At 43.2% G+C, this 18,384-nt stretch overlaps 1 protein-coding gene across 1 annotated transcript in view; it reads right to left on the bottom strand.

Annotated features, from left to right (window-relative positions):
• The window catches only part of TMEM45A (transmembrane protein 45A), an 87,730-nt gene extending 69,557 nt beyond the window's left edge, over positions 1 to 18,173 (bottom strand). Inside the window, exon 1 of the mRNA XM_003943541.4 lies at positions 17,849 to 18,173. The gene's annotated coding sequence lies outside the window, so the exon portion shown is untranslated. The remainder of the gene's footprint in view (positions 1 to 17,848) is intronic.
• Positions 18,174 to 18,384: the final 211 nt, after the last annotated feature.

The raw sequence follows: 18,384 nt of genomic DNA, 5'->3' as shown, positions 1-18,384 counted from the left end.
AAAGAATATCAGCTTAAGTGCTCAATTATTCCTTGGACAATTAAGGAAAAATACAAAAGGCTGAACTTTGGCATGGGGACAGTGGGAAAGAGCATACTTCTAAATGTCATTTGTTAACACATGGGAAAAGAAAGTGACAGTGTGCCAGACCCTGAAGGAAAGATGATACACTTCAAGCCTGTGGCTTTTCCGGAAAATTTATTTTTTCAGACATTATCAAGTTCCTCATTAAGAATATTCCATTCCTGGCTGGGTGCAATGGCTTATGCCTGTAATCCCAGCACTCTGGGAAGCCGAGGCAGGCAGACCACCTGGCATTAGGAGTTTGAGACCAGCCTGGTCAATGTGGCGAAACCCCGTCTCTACTAAAAAGAGAAAAAATTAGCCGAATCTGCTGGCATATGCCTGTAGTCCCAACTATTTGGGAGGCTGAGGCAGGAGAATTGCTTGAACCCCAGAGGCAGAGGTTGCAGCGAGCCCAGATCACGCCACTGCGCTCAAGCCTGGATGACAGAACAAGTGAGACTGTCTCAAAAATAAATAAATAGGCCGGGCGTGGTGGCTCATGCCTATAATCCCAGCACTTTGGGAGGCCGAGGCGGGTGGATCACGAGGTCAAGAGATCGAGACCATCCTGGTCAACATGGTGAAACCCCATCTCTACTAAAAATACAAAAATTAGCTGGGCATGGTGGCTCGTGCCTGTAATCCCAGCTACTCAGGAGGCTGAGGCAGGAGAATTGCCTGAACCCAGGAGGCGGAGGTTGCGGTGAGCCAAGATTGCGCCATTGCACTCCAGCCTGGGTAACAAGAGCGAAACTCTGGCTCAAAAAATAAATAAATAAATAAATAAATAAATCCATCCCCACATCTGGCAATATGCCTCATGATTCAGCACCATCAGTGATTGAGAACACATGGAAAAGAAAATTCAAAGGCTTAGCCAGGCTCAGTGTGAGAGCAGATGCTGTTCTCCATAAAACATAGGCCCAGGGCTCTCTGGGGGCAGCGACGGGTGCCTTTCCAAAGATAGCCCCCCATCTTTTCACTTCACAGGGACTCATCTCATGCCAGGGAGAGAATGCCTCAAAGTAAAAATCTCCTCCCACTTGACCTCTTTCCATTCCGAACTTTTCAAAAACTATTTCCTTCGACACATTTGAAAAAAAAAAAAAAAATGGGCTCTCTTAATTTCAGAAAAATTGAAGAAGGATCCCCTAAGGTGGTATATAAATTTGATTTCCGGTCCAAATATAGGATTCACAGAAACAAGGAGGAAAACTATCCCACCATAGCCTTTTCTTTCTGTTTTTTTTAAAGACAGGGTTTCACCATGTTGGCCAGGCTGGTCTTGAACTCCTGATCTCAGGTGAGCCGCCTGCCTCGGCCTCCCAGTGCTGAGATTACAGGCGTGAACCATCACGCCTGGCCTTCTTTTTTTTTTTTTTTTTTTTTTTTCCACCATAGCCTTTTCTGAATTCCATACAATTTCTGTGTCAGTGAGAACCTGGACCAAGATGCTGATGGAAAGGCAATCATGAGTTGGGGAGAAAAAGAAGGAGAATAAAGGGAAGAGACAAAAAGTGGGGATGTGGGAATAAGACTGCGACGGAGGTAAAGTAAACTTCTCTTGACTTTGCCTTCACTGGTTTCACATTGGTAAGCTAATTCACTTCCTGTAGAAAAATCAACTCCCATCCGAGAACCAATCAAAACACAGCCACTTGTCAGGGCACAGAATCAGTTTCATCGACTCACTCCACCTGTTTTACTCATTACTATCACAAAACATAAGTCACTAAGTATGAAGCCAAAAGTAAAACCAGCAACACATCACAATTAACATCAGTTAGATCATATCAAGTTCCCAGTGCATTTCTCTCCAGAAAGCATAATCTTGCCCTTGATTGAGACTTTCTGGTAAGCTAATGACCATGCATCATGTCCAGGAGTACGCAAGGCAGTCCAGAGCTCATCAGATAAAAGCAGAGCTCTCACCTATGCTCTCTCTTTTTAAATTTTTTATTGATACATAATCATTGTACATATCTGCAGAGTACATGTGCTATTTGGATACTTGCATACAATGTGTAATGACCAATTAGAGTATCGGGGATACCCATCACCCCTGAACCATTTCTCATTTCTTTGTATTGGGAGCATTTCAAACCTTCTCTTCTAGCTATTTTGAAATAGATAACATATTGTTATTAATGATAGTCACTCTACTGTGCTATCGAACACTAGAACTTATTTTTCTATATGAATGCAATATGTGTACCCATTAACCAACCTCTCTTCGCCCTCCTCCCACACCCCTCCCAGCCTCTGGTAACCACCATTCTACTCTGTATTTTCCTATGATCAACTTTTTTAGCTCTTCCATAATAGTAAGAACATGCGATATTTGTCTTTCTGTGCCTGGCTTTCAATTTTCCCAAAGACTGATCCTTCAACTTCCACTCCCATGTCTCAGAGCAGGTAAAATTTCTGTCAAATAACAGTAATATCTTGTCATCATCTTCAAGTAGGAGCTTTCCCACAAATTCATCTGGGCTACAATATTTTAAGAAACGTAGCATTTTCTAGCAGCCAAAAGATTTGTAAATTGTATGCAGAAAAGCCACATTTCTGTATGGGCAGAGTGGGAAGGAATGCCCAGGTACCGGTCAATCTGAAGAAAACATGTTTGTTTCGGCAACCAAGGGTCTAACTAGGGACATCCTAATGACATAGCACCAGGTTCAGTTTGAAGGATGGGAGGGAATCAGAGAAATAGGCCTGGCAACCAAATTTACATCTGTCCAAACCTCAGAGGAAGAACAGACATCCCAGGCTCAAATTGCGGAGCTCAATTATGAACCTCTAGAGCAGTAAGTCCATCCATGACACCAGAATATCCCTCACTGACCCAGCCTCCAACCTCTGCCAATGAACAAGTCTGGCCTCTTCAGCCTTGACCAAATCCTAACGAAACTACTCACTTCACTCTCTGTATGTTCTGTTGGGTACCAAAGGCCTTCTGTTTTGGAACATGGCTGAGCTAGCCCCCTCAGACCTATCCAAGGCCTTGGCCTGCCTGGTTTGGTCCTTACTGCTCTCAAAGGCTTTGAATCTGAGTCACACATTGATCTCAGAAAACTTGTCCCATCTCACCCACCCACCACTAATACCCATGACTCCTAGGATGCACAATGCAGTTGGCCAATAATCTTAGCTGTGTCTTCCTTACCATAATCCAATGGCAAGGTTGGAGGTATCAAACACAGGAAAAATATTTTTTAAAACAGTCATAGACATGAAAGAGGAAGTGCTATCTCAGAAGCCAAGAGAAATATCAACACAGACCACGGTTTGGCAATCTCTAGCTTGTTATGTATAAAATGTTCCACTGACGGCTTAAACTGTTAGACTCTTTAATGGTACAAAAATGCGCATGGAAGTACACCTCCAGGACAGTCAGGGAGAGTGGTGCGTTTCCATTTTAAACTACATTATTATTTTGAGGTGTTAGACATTGTAAATTTTACCTTGTTTGGCGCTGGATATTTTTTTATTCCCATAAATATTCTTGAACTCTGTTCTGGGATGACCTTAAGTAACTTAGATGCAGTTTAATACTTCTGTCAATTGCTTTTTTATAATTTATTAGGCAAATATGGAGCAGTGCTTTAAACTGCTAATTATTCCCTACTACTGAGGCAAGGCCTTCTTTACTGTTCTACCAATACCCTGTGAATTACAGGTTTTCCAGTCTGGCTGGAAGGAGCAGGCAATATTCCCAGCCTTTTGTGAGAGCCAGGTCTGTTCTCTCCCCTGACAAGCTTGGCCCCCAGTCCCCAGTAGATTCCCCACATGCATATGCTGATCAGTATGATGCTGAATCCCTGAGGGCTCCCTCTGCAGGTATCGGAGTTCTCTCTCCATGCAGCTCTCTCGTTTCCGGTACTCTGTTTTATGAACTCTAACCACCTCGGTTTCCCCAGCCTCTTCACACCTTCTCCTCAAATCAGGAGTCTGAATTGCACGTGAGTTCCCTTCCCTGAGTCTCAACCTGGAAATTCTCTGTACGCAGTAAGCCAGAGCAGTCCGAGTGTACCCCTTTTGTCTCCTGTTTCTTAGAGATCACTGCTCTTCATCACCTGATGACTGGTGTTTTGAAAATCATTATTTCGCATATTTTGGCTGACATTTTTGGTTGCGTCATGCAAAAGGTAAATCTGGCCCTGTTACTCCATCTTTGGCAGAAACAGAACTTCTTTAAAACACTTTGCACTCAATATCAATATCATTACATAGAAAAGACACTCCTCTAAAACCAGCGTTTTTCGAAGTAAGGTCCTTGGACCAGCTATGTCAGAATCACCTGGGATGCCTGGCAAAGACGCACTTTCCTACATCACATTCTCAGATCTATTAAAAATAAATTTCCTGGCACTAAAATGTGAGAATTGTTGCCATTGCCATGACAATTAATTAGCAAAAGACAATGAAATCTTCCGAAAGTCCAAAAATCACTGGAATAGGCAATGGATTAACAAGTCAAGGGTGGTGGGAAGTTAGAGCGCATTGGGAAGTCAGTTTCCTAGAAACCGGGGCTGTCTGTTGCTAAATGAACAATTTCCCAAGTGGCTGCTTCCTTTTCATTCATTGCCATGGTATAGCACGTGGTGAGACAGGGAAATAATCCTGGCCACCTCCACACAAGAGGCTCTCCGGGCAGCAAGCACTAAACCAACCAGGAAATTGTTTAACCAAGATGTGTGCTGCCACCTTAGTCATGAAATAATCAATACAGTGATGGTAGTTATGCTCCTCAGCAATGACTTCACAACAGTAACAACAATCACACGCTCAAACTTTTGTTCTCCAATCTCAGGCGCATTTGGAATGACCCCTCCACCATCTTAACTCATGACAGGCCCACTTTCTGGGGGAAGAAACAAATAGTCTAAAAAGCAGGTATGAGACTTCAACCGAATACAGGCATCTTCAGGCCGAGCTCATCAGAGGGGCAACGTGCTATACCACATAAGCATGACTGTGCACAAATCTTTTCTGAGACTTGGTTTGGGTCATCTTGCTCAGTTAGAAACTAGTGGCAAGGCTCTCACTGCTGGAGAGCAAGTGACAGAAGCACTCGTCCACGCTTGATCCAGTAAAGGAAAACACAAAACAAAGTGTATTTCATATCCCAGATTATTATGTTCTCTGTTTGAACTTTTACCCATGCCTACCTGTGTTTCCTTAGCACTGGAGATAGCCAGCAGGCAAGAAGGAGATGGAACCGGGTGGCTACCGGCAGGGCCAGACGACCCAGGGACTCCCGGGCTGTTGGTAAATATCTGGGTTTTATTTTAAATGCAATAGGAAGGTACTGGAGGGTGTATCCAGGGAAATGGTGTGACTTTTAGTTGTATTTTTCAAGGACCACTCGGCTGCTTTGTCAGTGCATGGGTCATAGTGGGCAAGAGTCAAAGTCAGCAGACCCTTGCAGCAGTGCTATTTCAACCACAGCCTGCGGACCAGCGCTAGTCTACCAGCTGTTACCATCCACAAGGACAGAAACTGACATAAAATGTTTAGAGGCTCTTAAACCCCTTGAAGTAGTTTAACATTGTGGCAATATCCAAGCGATTTTTTTTTTTTTTTTACAAAATTATAAGGCTATAATGGACTCGGGGTGGGTTGGGAACTGGTCCTTTACCACAGATGATTTGAGACACCTTTGCAGTAAGTCAGGGAAAGGCTGAGGGATGCTTGAGCAAGAGTGGATTGGACAGAGGAGACAGTGTTTCACTCTCCTGGGATTAGAAATGGGCAGTAAAAGAAAGCTGGAAGTTCAGGATATGGAGGCTAGAGCACCCAGTGACGCCTCTGCCCACCTGCATTAAACCTGAGCACCTGCCAATTCTCTGAAAAGTGACAACCAACAACATTGTTTAATAATTTATACAGAGAGGTTCCCAAACTAGCCCCAGGTGGATGAGGTACTGATTCATCTGTCTGCTCCTCCACTGGAAACAACCTGTCCAAGAAGTCATAGAAGCAGCAAGGAGAGGCCAGGCATAGTGGCTCACACCTGTAATCCCAACACTTTGGGAGGCTGAGGTGGGCAGATCACTTGAGATCAGGAGTTTGAGACCAGCCTAGGCAACATGGTGAACCTCACTTTACTAAAAATACAAAAATTAGCCAGGCGTGGTGGTGCATGCCTATAGTCCCAGCTACTAGGGAGACTGAGGCAGAAGAATTGCCTGAACCCAGCGGGTGGAGGCTGCAGTAAGCTGAGATCGTGCTATTGTATTCCGGCCTGGGCAACAGAGTGAAACCGTGCCTCAAAAGAGAACAAGGAGAAGGAGAAGGAGAAGGAACAGCAAGAAGAAAACAAGATCACCCTTCTCTTTTTGACAACCCAGCTTCACACCCAAGTACACACACACAGAGGTCAATGCAGAAGGAGGAACAGCAACACCAGGGATGCTGGGGGTCAGTTCTCCTGGGTACCTGGTGAAAGGTAAGATGCCTGGAAGGAGTCTGACCCCAATACTCCCCATTCTTCCTCCGCACAACCTTTTTTACCCTCTTTTCACTTTGGCTTCCTCTGGCCTTTATCCCCAAGGGTTAGCTGTGGCATGATTTTAATGTGAGCATTTTCCTATAATTTGTTTTTCTTCCTTGCTGACATTTTTAATATTATTTAATTTTCATTACTTATTAAAATATACAGTATTTCGGCTAGGTGCAGTGGCTTGCATCTGTTATTCCAACACTTTGGGAGGCCAACGCAGAAGGATTGCTTGAGGCAAGGAGTTCAAGACTAGCCTAGACAACATAGGGAGATCCTGTCTCTAAAAAAATAAAAATAAAAAAAATAAAATTAAGTTAGCTGGGCACAGTGGCACACACCTGTAACCCCAGTTACTTGAGAGGTTGAGGCAGGGAGATGACTCAAGCCCAGAAGGTTGAGGCTGCAGTGAGCTATGGTCATGCCACTGCACTCCAGCCTGGGCAACAGAGTGGGACCCTGTCTCAAATTTAAAGATAGATAGATAGATAGATAGATAGATAGATAGATAGATAGATAGATAGACAGACAGATAGATAGAGACAGATAGATGATAGATAGGTAGATGATAGATGAATAGATAGACAGATGATAGACAGAATCCCCCAAAGCTGTCCTAAATGCATTTCTTACTATTACTACAATATATCCCTCCATTTTGGTTTCTTTTAATCTGCCTGTAACAGTTCGTCATGATCATTAGTCTAAATTATTCCTGGCTTGTAAAGAGAAAGAAAAAATTAGATAATTGGTGAAAAACTCCGTTAAAGAGAAGAAAGGCATGAGTCTTCAAACTGAAAGGATACATCAGAAGAAAAGGTGTTTTAAAACACAAAACAAAAGGTCCATACCTAGACACATCAAGGTCAGATTTGGAACTTTAACCTTTTTGTATTTCACAGCGAGAGGGTAGTAATATAAAATGTAGGTCTATTTGGGTAGTAATATAAAATGTAGGTCTATAAATTTAAGATAATTAAAAATAGTATCTTTTATCCCAGCACTTTGGGAGGCCGAGGCGGGTGGATCACGAGGTCGAGAGATCGAGACCATCCTGGTCAACATGGTGAAACCCCGTCTCTACTAAAAATACTAAAAATTAGCTGGGCATGGTGGCGTGTGCCTGTAATCCCAGTTACTCAGGAGGCTGAGGCAGGAGAATTGCCTGAACCCAGGAGGTGGAGGTTGCGGTGAGCCGAGATCGCGCCATTGCACTCCAGCCTGGGCAACAAGAGCGAAACTCCGTCTCAAAAAAAAAAAAAAAATAGTATCTTTTACTGAAAATGTAATTAGTGGTCAACTCTGGTCTGAGATAGACACAGTCTCTACACACAAATATTCGAAGAATGGATTCTGAATTTTATGAGAGTAGTTAATAATCCCAACATTTTGATATTTTACTTTATTTCTATACCTTTGGAGCAATCTTTAAGGAACTGATATGTCTCATTTTAAGAGATATCCGTCTGAAGTTCAGAAACTGCTTAAATTTCACTTTGCTTTCTTTTTCTTCTATGAAATTTAAGATAAAATTAAAAGTAGTATTTTTTTACTGAAAGTGTAATTAGTGATCAACTCTGGGTCCGAGATACATACAGTCTGCACACTACGAATTGGGTCTATTTGAGGCAACCCTAGGTGTTGACTCAAGTCAGAAAATGGACTAATTACACTTGCAGGTCATTGAGGGGGAATTCAGATGTCTCCTAAACACCTGTGTCACTACCACGGAATGACTGCAGCACTGAGGGACATTTGGCTCCAAAAAAATGAAGTTAATAGGAGCGCTATAAACATTGGTGAGAAAGAGCCCACCTTTCAGCTTAGTGAGACAGGCGAGTTTTCATGGGAATGAGGCAACAGCATAAAAAGGTAGCCTCTGTAAATATCCAAGAAGGAGGAGTTTCCATCCATTTTATTTGTTTTTAATTAGGACCTTAGGTAGAGCTTTCCTCCAACTGTGACTGCTTGAGGCCGGTTCTAAGCGTTGTCAGGAATGAAGGACACCAGGCCACCTGTGAGGGTTTGGAACTTTGGCTGGGAAATTCCTCCCACGAAGATCTGTAGCTCTCAATTCAGGCCAAGCATCAGATCTCTGGGGAGTTTTCACAAGTGCCTTAGCCTTAGCCTCACCCTACACCTTCTGAAAGAGAATCTCCAGGTGCAGGACAAGCATGGGTGTATTTTTTTTTTTTTTTTTTTTTTTTTTTGAGACGGAGTGTCACTCTTGTTACCCAGGCTGGAGTGCAATGGCACCATCTCGGCTCACCGCAACCTCCGCCTCCTGGGTTCAGGCAATTCTCCTGCCTCAGCCTCCTGAGGAGATGGGATTACAGGCACGCGCCACCATGCCCAGCTAATGTTTTGTATTTTTAGTAGAGACGGGGTTTCACTTTGTTGACCAGGACAGTCTAGATTTCCTGACCTTGTGATCCACCCGCCTCGGCCTCCCAAAGTGCTGGGATTACAGGCTTGAGCCACTGCGCCCGGCGGGTGTATTTTTTAAATACTCCACAGGCAATTCAGCTGCACATAGGTTAAGTACCACAGGACTAGCCTGTAGAATTCTCAAGGGGTAATATGCTATCTTTTGGAGGCAGTGGGAATGTTCAATGAAAGGAGAACTAAAATCAGAGAAATGTTCACGTTTCAAAAAAATACAATTTACCTTTCTAAAGATCAGTTTCCTTAAGCATATCATATTTTCTAAAAATCCATTTTCTCATCTACTAAAAAGAATTTAGTAAAATATTGTGTATGTGTCTTTAAGCCTGTGGAATTTCAGGAATTCTGAAGAAAGGTACAGGCATACCACCCACTTCCTTGCTGTGGAAAGCGCCACCTTGCTGGTCATTTTCTTAAAATTTCTCTTGAAGGAGAAATAAACTAAGCCACAGAGGATAGTAACCTTTGCACAAAACAGCAGGAAGAAAGGAGGCATTTGCCTCTGGACCTGTTACCACTTCGGGATTGCTGATGGCACCAGAGGGGCCCAAGCCGCTTAGAAGTGGTGGTGGGTGGATGCAGAAAGAAATTTGTTGTCTTCCGAGCTTTCACTGAGACAGCCAAATGTGAGAGTCCTTGGCAGGGGCAATGAAAGTCAGACAAGACCGGAAGCAGTCAAGTTGATGGCTCGCAGAGAGGAGCCAAGAGTCCAGAGAGAGGGATGAGTGTAAACAGGCCTCATTCAGCAAGTGTAGCCCAGTGCCACTGTTAGGTCTTATAGAAAAAGAGCATTCTTTCACTCGAATGCTGACGTCTGTTTTCCAGGACAGAGTATGCTCATGAGATCTCTAGGTCTCAGTGGACAAACTGAGATGTGTGTATTTTATATTGCTGAGACTTTTTAAAAAACAAAGTCAGAATAATGTATAAAATATGGCCCCATTTATATTTTAAAATAATATTTATGTTTAGCTCTCTGCCTGTGAATGGACTCTTGGAGAAAGTCTAGAAAAATATAGACCAAACTATTAACAAAGTTTACCTCTGAGGAGAGTAGAAGGGAAGAAAACAGGTAAACAGAAGGGGACCCATTATTTTTGAGTCTGTACAATCTATTTCAATTTTATTTGACATGAGGACATTGCTTTTTTAATTCTAAACACCGCAAAAAGGTAAAAATAGTTAAAAAACAAAAAAAATCTATCAGCCACCATTACCCTTTGACCACAGGAATAATTTTTCTTGGAAATACTAAAAGCTACAATGATTTTTTTCCTTGGAAATACTAAAAGCTACAAAGCGTAGGGGTTTGGCTTGTTTCTTTGTCTCGCTCTGTTGCCCAGGCTGGAGTGCAGCAGTGCTGTATCGGCTCACTGCAGCCTCCACCTTCTAGGCTCAAGCGATTCTGCTGCCTCAGCTCCTAATCACACGCACGCGCCGCCATGCCCAGCTGATTTTTGCATTTTCACTAGAGATGGGGTTACACTATGTTGCTTAGGCTGGTCTTGATCTCCTGGCCTCAAGGGATCCATCCGCCTCAGCCTCCCAAAGTGCTGGGATTACAAGCATGAGCCACCGTACGCAATCCAAGTAAAGAATTTTTGAGTAATTCTTTAAGAAAAAATCAGTACTTTAGACATAATTAGAAAAATGTCAAGAATAAATCAATATTTTTATACTATGGCTATGTCTATGCTGATGATATCTACATAGAGATAAACATTAAAATGGTTGATCAAAATTATTAATAAATTGCTTAACTATCCACATGCAAAAGAATGAAGGTGAACACCTATTACGCCATTTACAAAAATTAACTCAAAATGGAACAAAGACTTATACATATGAGCTAAAACTGTAAAATTCTCAGAAGAGGACATATGGAAAAAGCTTCAGGACATTGAATTTGGCAATTGTATCTTAAATATGACATCAAAATTGCAGGCAAAAAAAGAAAAAATAAATAAATTAGACAACATCAACATTTTAAACTGTTATGCATCAAAAGACACTACCAACTGAGTGGAAAGGTAACCCAAAAAATGGAAGAAAATATCCACAAATCATATATCTGATAGGGAATCAATATCAAGAATATATAAAGAACTCCTTCAATACAAAAAAAAAAAAAAAACCCTAATTTTACAATGGGCAAAAGATTTACAAATGGCCAATAAACAAATGAAACGATCTTTAACAACACTAGTCATTAGGGAAATGGAAATCAAAAGCACAACAAGATGCTTCACACACATTAGGATGTCTATTATGTTTAAAACTAAACACAGAAAATAACAAATGTTAGCAAGCATGTGGAGAAATTGGGACCCTTGTGTACTGCTGTGGGAATGTAGAATTAAATGGTGCAGCTGTCGTGAAAAACCAGTAGGATGGTTACTCAAAATATTAAACATAGAATTACCATATGATCCAGCAATTCCACTTCTGGTTATAGACCCAAAATAATTGAAAGCATGGAGTTAGGTATTTGTACACCAATATTTATAGCAGCATTATTCCCAGTAGCCAAAAGATGGTTTATTAGTTAGGGGCCTCAGTTCTCCAGAGAAACAAAACCAACAGGATACACACACACACACACACACACACACACACACACACACACACACGAAGATTGAGTTTGAGAACTCGTTCACACAGTTGTGGAGGCTAGCAAGTCCAACACCTGCAGAGCAGGCTAGCAGCCTGAAGGTGCAAGGAAGGCTTGGTCTAGTCGCAAGTCCTAAGGCAGTCTGCAGGCAGAATTGTCTCTTCTTGAGTGGAATTCCATCTTTTTCTATTGAGGCCTTCAACGGATTAGATGAAGCCTTTGAGTATGGCGGCCACACTCAAAGTCGGATTTAAATATTAACTTCCTTGATATTAGACCATGTTCACACTGCTATAAAGAAATACCCAAAACCGGGTAATTTATAAAAGAAAGTGGTTTGATGGACTCACAGTTCCACACGGCTGGGGAGGCCTCGGAAAACTGACAGTCATGGCAGAAGGCAAAGGGAAAGCAAGGACCTTCTTCATGTGCTGGGAGGAAACGGAGAAAGCAAGGGGAGAAAGGGCCCCTTATAAAACCACGAGATCTCATGGGAATTCACTCAGTATCGCGAGAACGCCACGGAGGAAGTCGGAGGAAGTCGCCCTCATGATCCAATCGCCTCCCCCCAAGTCCCTCCCTCACCACATGGGGATTGTCGGGATTACAATTCCAGAAGAGGCTTGGGTGGGAACACAAAGCCAAACTATATCATCAACTAAAAAATACCTTCAAAGAAACATTTAGAATAATGTTTGGCCAAATACCTCCTTACTGTGGCCTAGACAAGCTGACACATACGTAACCATCACGGATGAAAACAACCTAAATCCCTCTACCAACAAATGAATGGATAGACAAAAGATGGTATATACATACAATGAAATATTATTCAGCCTTAAAAAGGAAGGCAGGCCGGGCGCGGTGGCTCACGCCTGTAATCCCAGCACTTTGGGAGGCCGAGGCGGGTGGATCACGAAGTCAAGAGATCGAGACCATCCTGGTCAACATGGTGAAACCCCGTCTCTACTAAAAATACAAAAAAATCAGCTGGGCATGGTGGCGCGTGCCTGTAATCCCAGCTACTCAGGAGGCTGAGGCAGGAGAATTGCCTGAACCCAGGAGGCGGAGGTTGCGGTGAGCCGAGATCGCGCCATTGCACTCCAGCCTGGGTAACAAGAGCGAAACTCCGTCTCCAAAAAAAAAAAGGAAGGCTATTCTGGCACATACTACAACATGGATACTTGAAGACATTTTGCTAAATGAAATAAGCTAAACATAAAAGAATAAATATTATATAATTCCACTTATATCAAGTACGTAGAATAGTCAAATTCATGCAAATAAAAAGTAGAATACTGGTTTCAGAGGCTGATAAAGTAAGGGGTACAGGAATTTATTGTTTAACGTGTATAAAGTTTTAGTTTGAGAAGTTGAAAAGTGTCTACAGACGGCTGGTGGTGATGGTCACATAACAATGTGAATGTACCTAATGTCATTGAACTGTATACTTAAAAATGGTTAAAATGGTAAATCTTATGTTATTATATATTTTACCACAATAAAAAAAGAATTATGGCCGAGAGCAGTGGCTCACGCCTGTAATCTTAGCACTTTGGGAGACCAAGGCAGGTGTTATCACTTGAAGTCAGGAATTCGAGTCCAGCCTGACCAACATGGAGAAACCCCATCTCTACTAAATATACAAAATTAGCCAGGCATGGTAGCACATGCCTGTAATCCCAGCTACTTGGGAGGTTGAGGCAGGAGAATCCCTTGAGACCAGGAGGTGGAGGTTGCAGTGAGCCGAGATTGTGCGATTGCACTCCAGCCTGAGCAACAAGAGTGAAACTCCGTCTCAAAAAAAAAAAAAAAAAAGAATTGCTTACATGTACAGGCTTTACTGTGAGCCAGGCAACACACTAAATGCTCTCCATGGATTTCCTCATGTAATGCATATGAGTATCCCCATATTACAGGTAATAAAACCTTCCAGATGAAGTGTCTTGCTCAAGGCTACATTATTAAGAATCAGATCTGAAACTCAAACCCTCACAGCCTGACTTCAAAGCCTGCATGCTTAGTCACTAGGACATACTGATAAAAGCAACCACATTAGATAAAGAGCAAACTAAAACATTTTTCAAATATTTTAAAGTTGATTCAATACACAAAATATTTAAGGAATGAATTCCCAATAAGGTAGATGCCAAATCCAGAATGGGTGTGATTAATAACTCTACACCAAAAATAGCCCTTCATTGACATTCACCATGAGAAGTACTTAGCCCAAAACCACAGCATCTCCAGAAATAAAAAGAGAAAGCGGTATGCCCCAAAAGTTAAGAGTGGAATGTTTACCTAGCATCTGCCCCATTTTCCCACAAGTCTTGGGACATTTCATAGTTTTTCTATTTATTTTTTTAAATAAAAACAGTGTGATCACAACTTCCTTTTTCAGAGCCGACAGTCATTCAATTGACATGTATCACGTGACTACTAGACAACCATGTGCTATGTGGGTTTTGTTCAAACAAGGTGAAAAGACAGAGTGCATGCCTGCAATTACATCCATGTGTCTCCGGTTTCCACGTGGAGCACATTTCATAGACAAGATTCATGTTGATATTCTGGCCCTGCCGGGCAAGTTTTATCAACTCAATTGCTCCAAGTATGCCCTTTCTCCAATGATCTTCCTTCCATGTACTTCTCAGCTATCACCACAACAAACAAGAGCAGTCATCGCTGTATTATACCCAAGGTAGTGCAGCCTGTTGGTTAAGGCTTGGGCTCCAAATTTAGACTGGGTCTGCACCTGCCACCTGTTCGCTGTGTAATCGTGGGCAAATTTCTTAACCTGCCTTTGCTCCTGTCTCCTCAGCTAGAAAAACAGGACACAAACAGGTACCAACCCTCACAAGATGGATGTGAGGATCACATGCGCATCATCGGAACGTCCACCACGTATTAGGTGATCAGAAAATATGAGGCATAGATGTATCAAACAGCCATCTGTGAACAGGGATGCTCCAGGGATCGGCGAGAAGAATAAATGATCATCCAAGAGAAAGGGGGCCTTAATTATCTTATGAAATAACTCAGAAAATCAAATACGCATGTTCTCACTTTTACCTGGGAGCTAAAATGATACACATGGACATAAAGAGGGAAATAACAGACACTGGGGAATCTAAAAGCGGCAAGGGTAGGAGGGGTGTGAAGGCCGAAAAATTACCCATCGGGTACAATGTTCACTATTTGGGTGATAAGTATAGAGCCCAAACTTCACCGTTACACAATATATCCATGCAACAAAAAAAAAAAAAAAAAAGAAAGGGGGCCTTAGAGATCATTTCACAGGTGACGGCAAGGAGGACCACGAGGGCTCAGTGTCTTGCCTGAGGTCACACAGGTGGTCAACAGCAGTACCGGGCACAGCTCTCTACCACAGAACCACGTTCCCACAGAAGAGAGCGCAAGGGGACTCCAAATCGACCCTCCACTTAGGTGCATAGTACAGTTCTTGTCTACTTCAGTAATTGTGAATTACGAAGTTCCATGTTTTACAATGTGAGTAGATGATTCTATCCGCAGGAGGAGGAAGAGCTACTTGGCACACACTACAGGTGTATATGAGGATGGGGAGGGTTGTAGCAATCACATCCATGTCAAAGACTTCAGAGCATGGCCTGTGAACAAAAAGTAGCCTGGGTAACTGCCCTGAGCACAGACCACTTAAGCAGAGCTCCAAGACAGCCACCACAGAATGACTCCAGAACACAGGACCCAGACTCACTGCCCATCCCTGCCTGCCCATCTCCTTGAATGACAATTACAGAAGCAGTGAAGCAGATGGGAAGGGAATGCTGGGCAAGAGAGGAGACTACAGTCCAGAGATGGATTATTCCAGAAACACTTCTTCTGTGTAACTGCTGCCAGTTCAGCTTGCCATCTCCCCACCAATCTACCTCCCAAGCCTGTCTTTCCTTATCAGGTAATCCATGCTATACCTTCGTACCTCTCCCCCGTTTCCAAACTTTCCTTGAACTAACCTCCCACAGATTATCCCAATGGCCCAACATCCCCAGGATAGCTCCTCACTTTGCAGACACAGTGCCTTTGCCCCTCTGTCTCCTTCCTCCTAAAATGCTCCTGCTGTTCTATAATCCCTTCCCTTCCTCCCATTCCCAAACAAAAACTGTTTGGCAAAACCCATTCCCAGAAATGTAAGCCCTTCCCTGAAGTCATCCTACAACAGATGGCTTTTTTCCGTCCCCTGCACTTCCAGAACCTTCTAGATCTTCCTAAGATGATCAATTCTACCTCACTCCTAATTCAAGACTCTGTCTCCTTGACAGCCTCATACAATGCTGGCTAGCAAGTGGTCAGCACTCAGTTAATACCAGTTGCTAGAGCAGAAGTCAGAATGGCAGCTGGGGAAACTGACATGCAGCAGTGCAGGCTGGGAAGGAAGGCACGGAGAATGAGTACAACAGCAAAGGCACACTATGGGACTATGGGCCAGAACTATTCCAGATGTTTCATGTATGCTAAGTCAGTCCTCAAGACAACCCCATGATGAGGTAGGTGCCATTATTATTAGCACATTACAGCGCAGGAAGCTGACAGCAGAGGAGGAAACTCTCCATGTTACAGAGGAGGACGCTGAGACACAGAGGGGCTGAGTAACTTGCCAAGATAAGTTATTGTGGGGCTGTGAATTGAACCAGGCCACCTGGCTCTTTACAATGCTTTTTTGCAACACTGTTCCTTCTCAGCTTGCCTTCCTCCAAATCACTTCAGCTGCTCCACCCACTTTGTATGCATTACTTTTCTGAACCAGAAACACACTCTGCAACTTTTAATTATCATACTAAATTCCCATCTACTGCTTTCTGAGCCAGAAATTAAAGATACATTCTATCCAGCTCTCCCATGACAGTAAATAACATATGACAAAAGTCTCAAATCCAAAACATTGCCTAAACAGAGGGGATTATAGATGTTTCAGATGGAGTGGGCCTCAGGCCACTCACCCGACTCAATATTTTTCATCATTCTGTTTCTACATCCTGAAATGTATACTGGAACTATCTGCAAGCATGTACATAAAACAATTGCATATTATTTTGATAGAATTATTGTTTTAAGATACAATTATAAGGTGAGCACTGTGACTCACACCTGTAATCCCAGCACTTTAAGAAGCCAAGGCAGGCAGATCACCTGAGGTCAGGAGTTTGAGTCCAGCCTAGCCAACATGGTGAAACCCTGTCTTTACTAAAAATACAAAAATTAGCCAGGTTTGGTGATGGTCTGTAATCCCAGCTACTTGGGAGACTGAGGCAAGAGAATCACTTGAACCCTGGAGGCAGAGGTTGCAGTGGGCCGAGATTGCACCATTGCACTCCAGCATTGGCAACAAGAGTGAGAATCTGTCTCAAAAACAAATAAAAAATATATATGCAGCATATAGAAAGTATATATATGTAGAGTACATGTAGAGTATATACTCTACATGTACTCTACATACATATACTCTACATATACTCTAGTATATATACTTTATATAATGTACTGTATATAATATACATTATATAAACACACAATTATAAGTTTATGAACACAGAAAGTGGTCTGTCACATGTTTAGTTTTTTGGTTTTTCTTAACAATTATAAAGGAATTCAGGTATCCCACTCTGGATAGGAGAGTACCAAAAAGATATCTATTGACTTGCAACTACCTCCAGATTTAAGTGAAAAATCCAGCAACTACCTACATAATGTCGGTTTTACGTAATTTATATTAAACATCCTATTAACGGAAGCTAAAGTGCTCATTCTGAATAGGTCAGATAATTTTCTCAATCTCCCATCAAAACAGCCCCAGAGTCGGGGACAGAAGACGATTTTGGCTTTACAAATGTGCACAGTATTTTCAGAGAAAGAAAATAGAGAAATAAATGTATCAATAGATTCAGTTTTGGAGTTAGAGGTTTACAACAGAATGCCAGTCAAATTTCTGTTCCCAGGAAATTCAAAACTAGTGCACCAAAAAAAAAAAAAAAAAAAGAAAGAAAGAAAGAAAAATGTAATACCAAACCAAAAATTTTTAAATTAAAATGTTAGCGAAAAGGAAGAGAAGGGAGCGAAGGGTCTGGTTTGTGGCACCAAGTGTTATTTCTCTCCCCTGGTTGAAGGGAAAGCTGGTGAGAACAGGAAAGAGACACAGGGCAGAGATCACAGAAGAGAAATAGCACATCCAGCTCGTACCCAGAACTTACCCAACTTGGTCTCTTTACTCAACACTTTATTTGTCCCAGTTCGCCAGTTTAAAAGCGGACAGCGGCTGGGCTTTTGTTGCTGCTGTGTCTGTGCTTTGGCCCCAGAGCCCCATGAACACTGAACTGTGTTGGGTGGGATCTGGCCACGTCTCGCACTGGGGGAAAGTTGTGAACTTGCGGGTCCGCGGCGGCCTCCCTGGGAGCATAAACACCGCGCGGAGAGGGGACGGGCGTGGGGGACGTGCCGGGCTGGCGCCGCCCGCGAGGGGCCGCACAGCTGCGCGCACCGCTGTCCAGATGCGCCTCGTCGGGTCCCTCGCGGCGCACGGGCCTCGGCGGGCACACGCCGCAGCTCATTGGCGGCCGCGGCCCCTCGCTTGCCGCCCATTGGCCGGGCGGCCCGCCACTCCTGAAGGCCTCGGGCCCGCCCCGCCCGCGGGCCGCTCGCGGCATCCTCGGAGGGGACGTGGAGGCGCGCGCCGGCGCTGATGTGGCACTCGGCGGCTGCGCGCCCGGGACGCTGGGGGCCGGGAGCG

The sequence above is a fragment of the Saimiri boliviensis genome, chromosome 8 (assembly GCF_048565385.1).
Source record: "Saimiri boliviensis isolate mSaiBol1 chromosome 8, mSaiBol1.pri, whole genome shotgun sequence".
Taxonomy (NCBI): Eukaryota; Metazoa; Chordata; class Mammalia; order Primates; family Cebidae; genus Saimiri; species Saimiri boliviensis.
The sequence above is the reverse complement of the archived record's forward strand: the minus strand, read 5'-3'. Positions and strand labels throughout refer to the sequence as shown.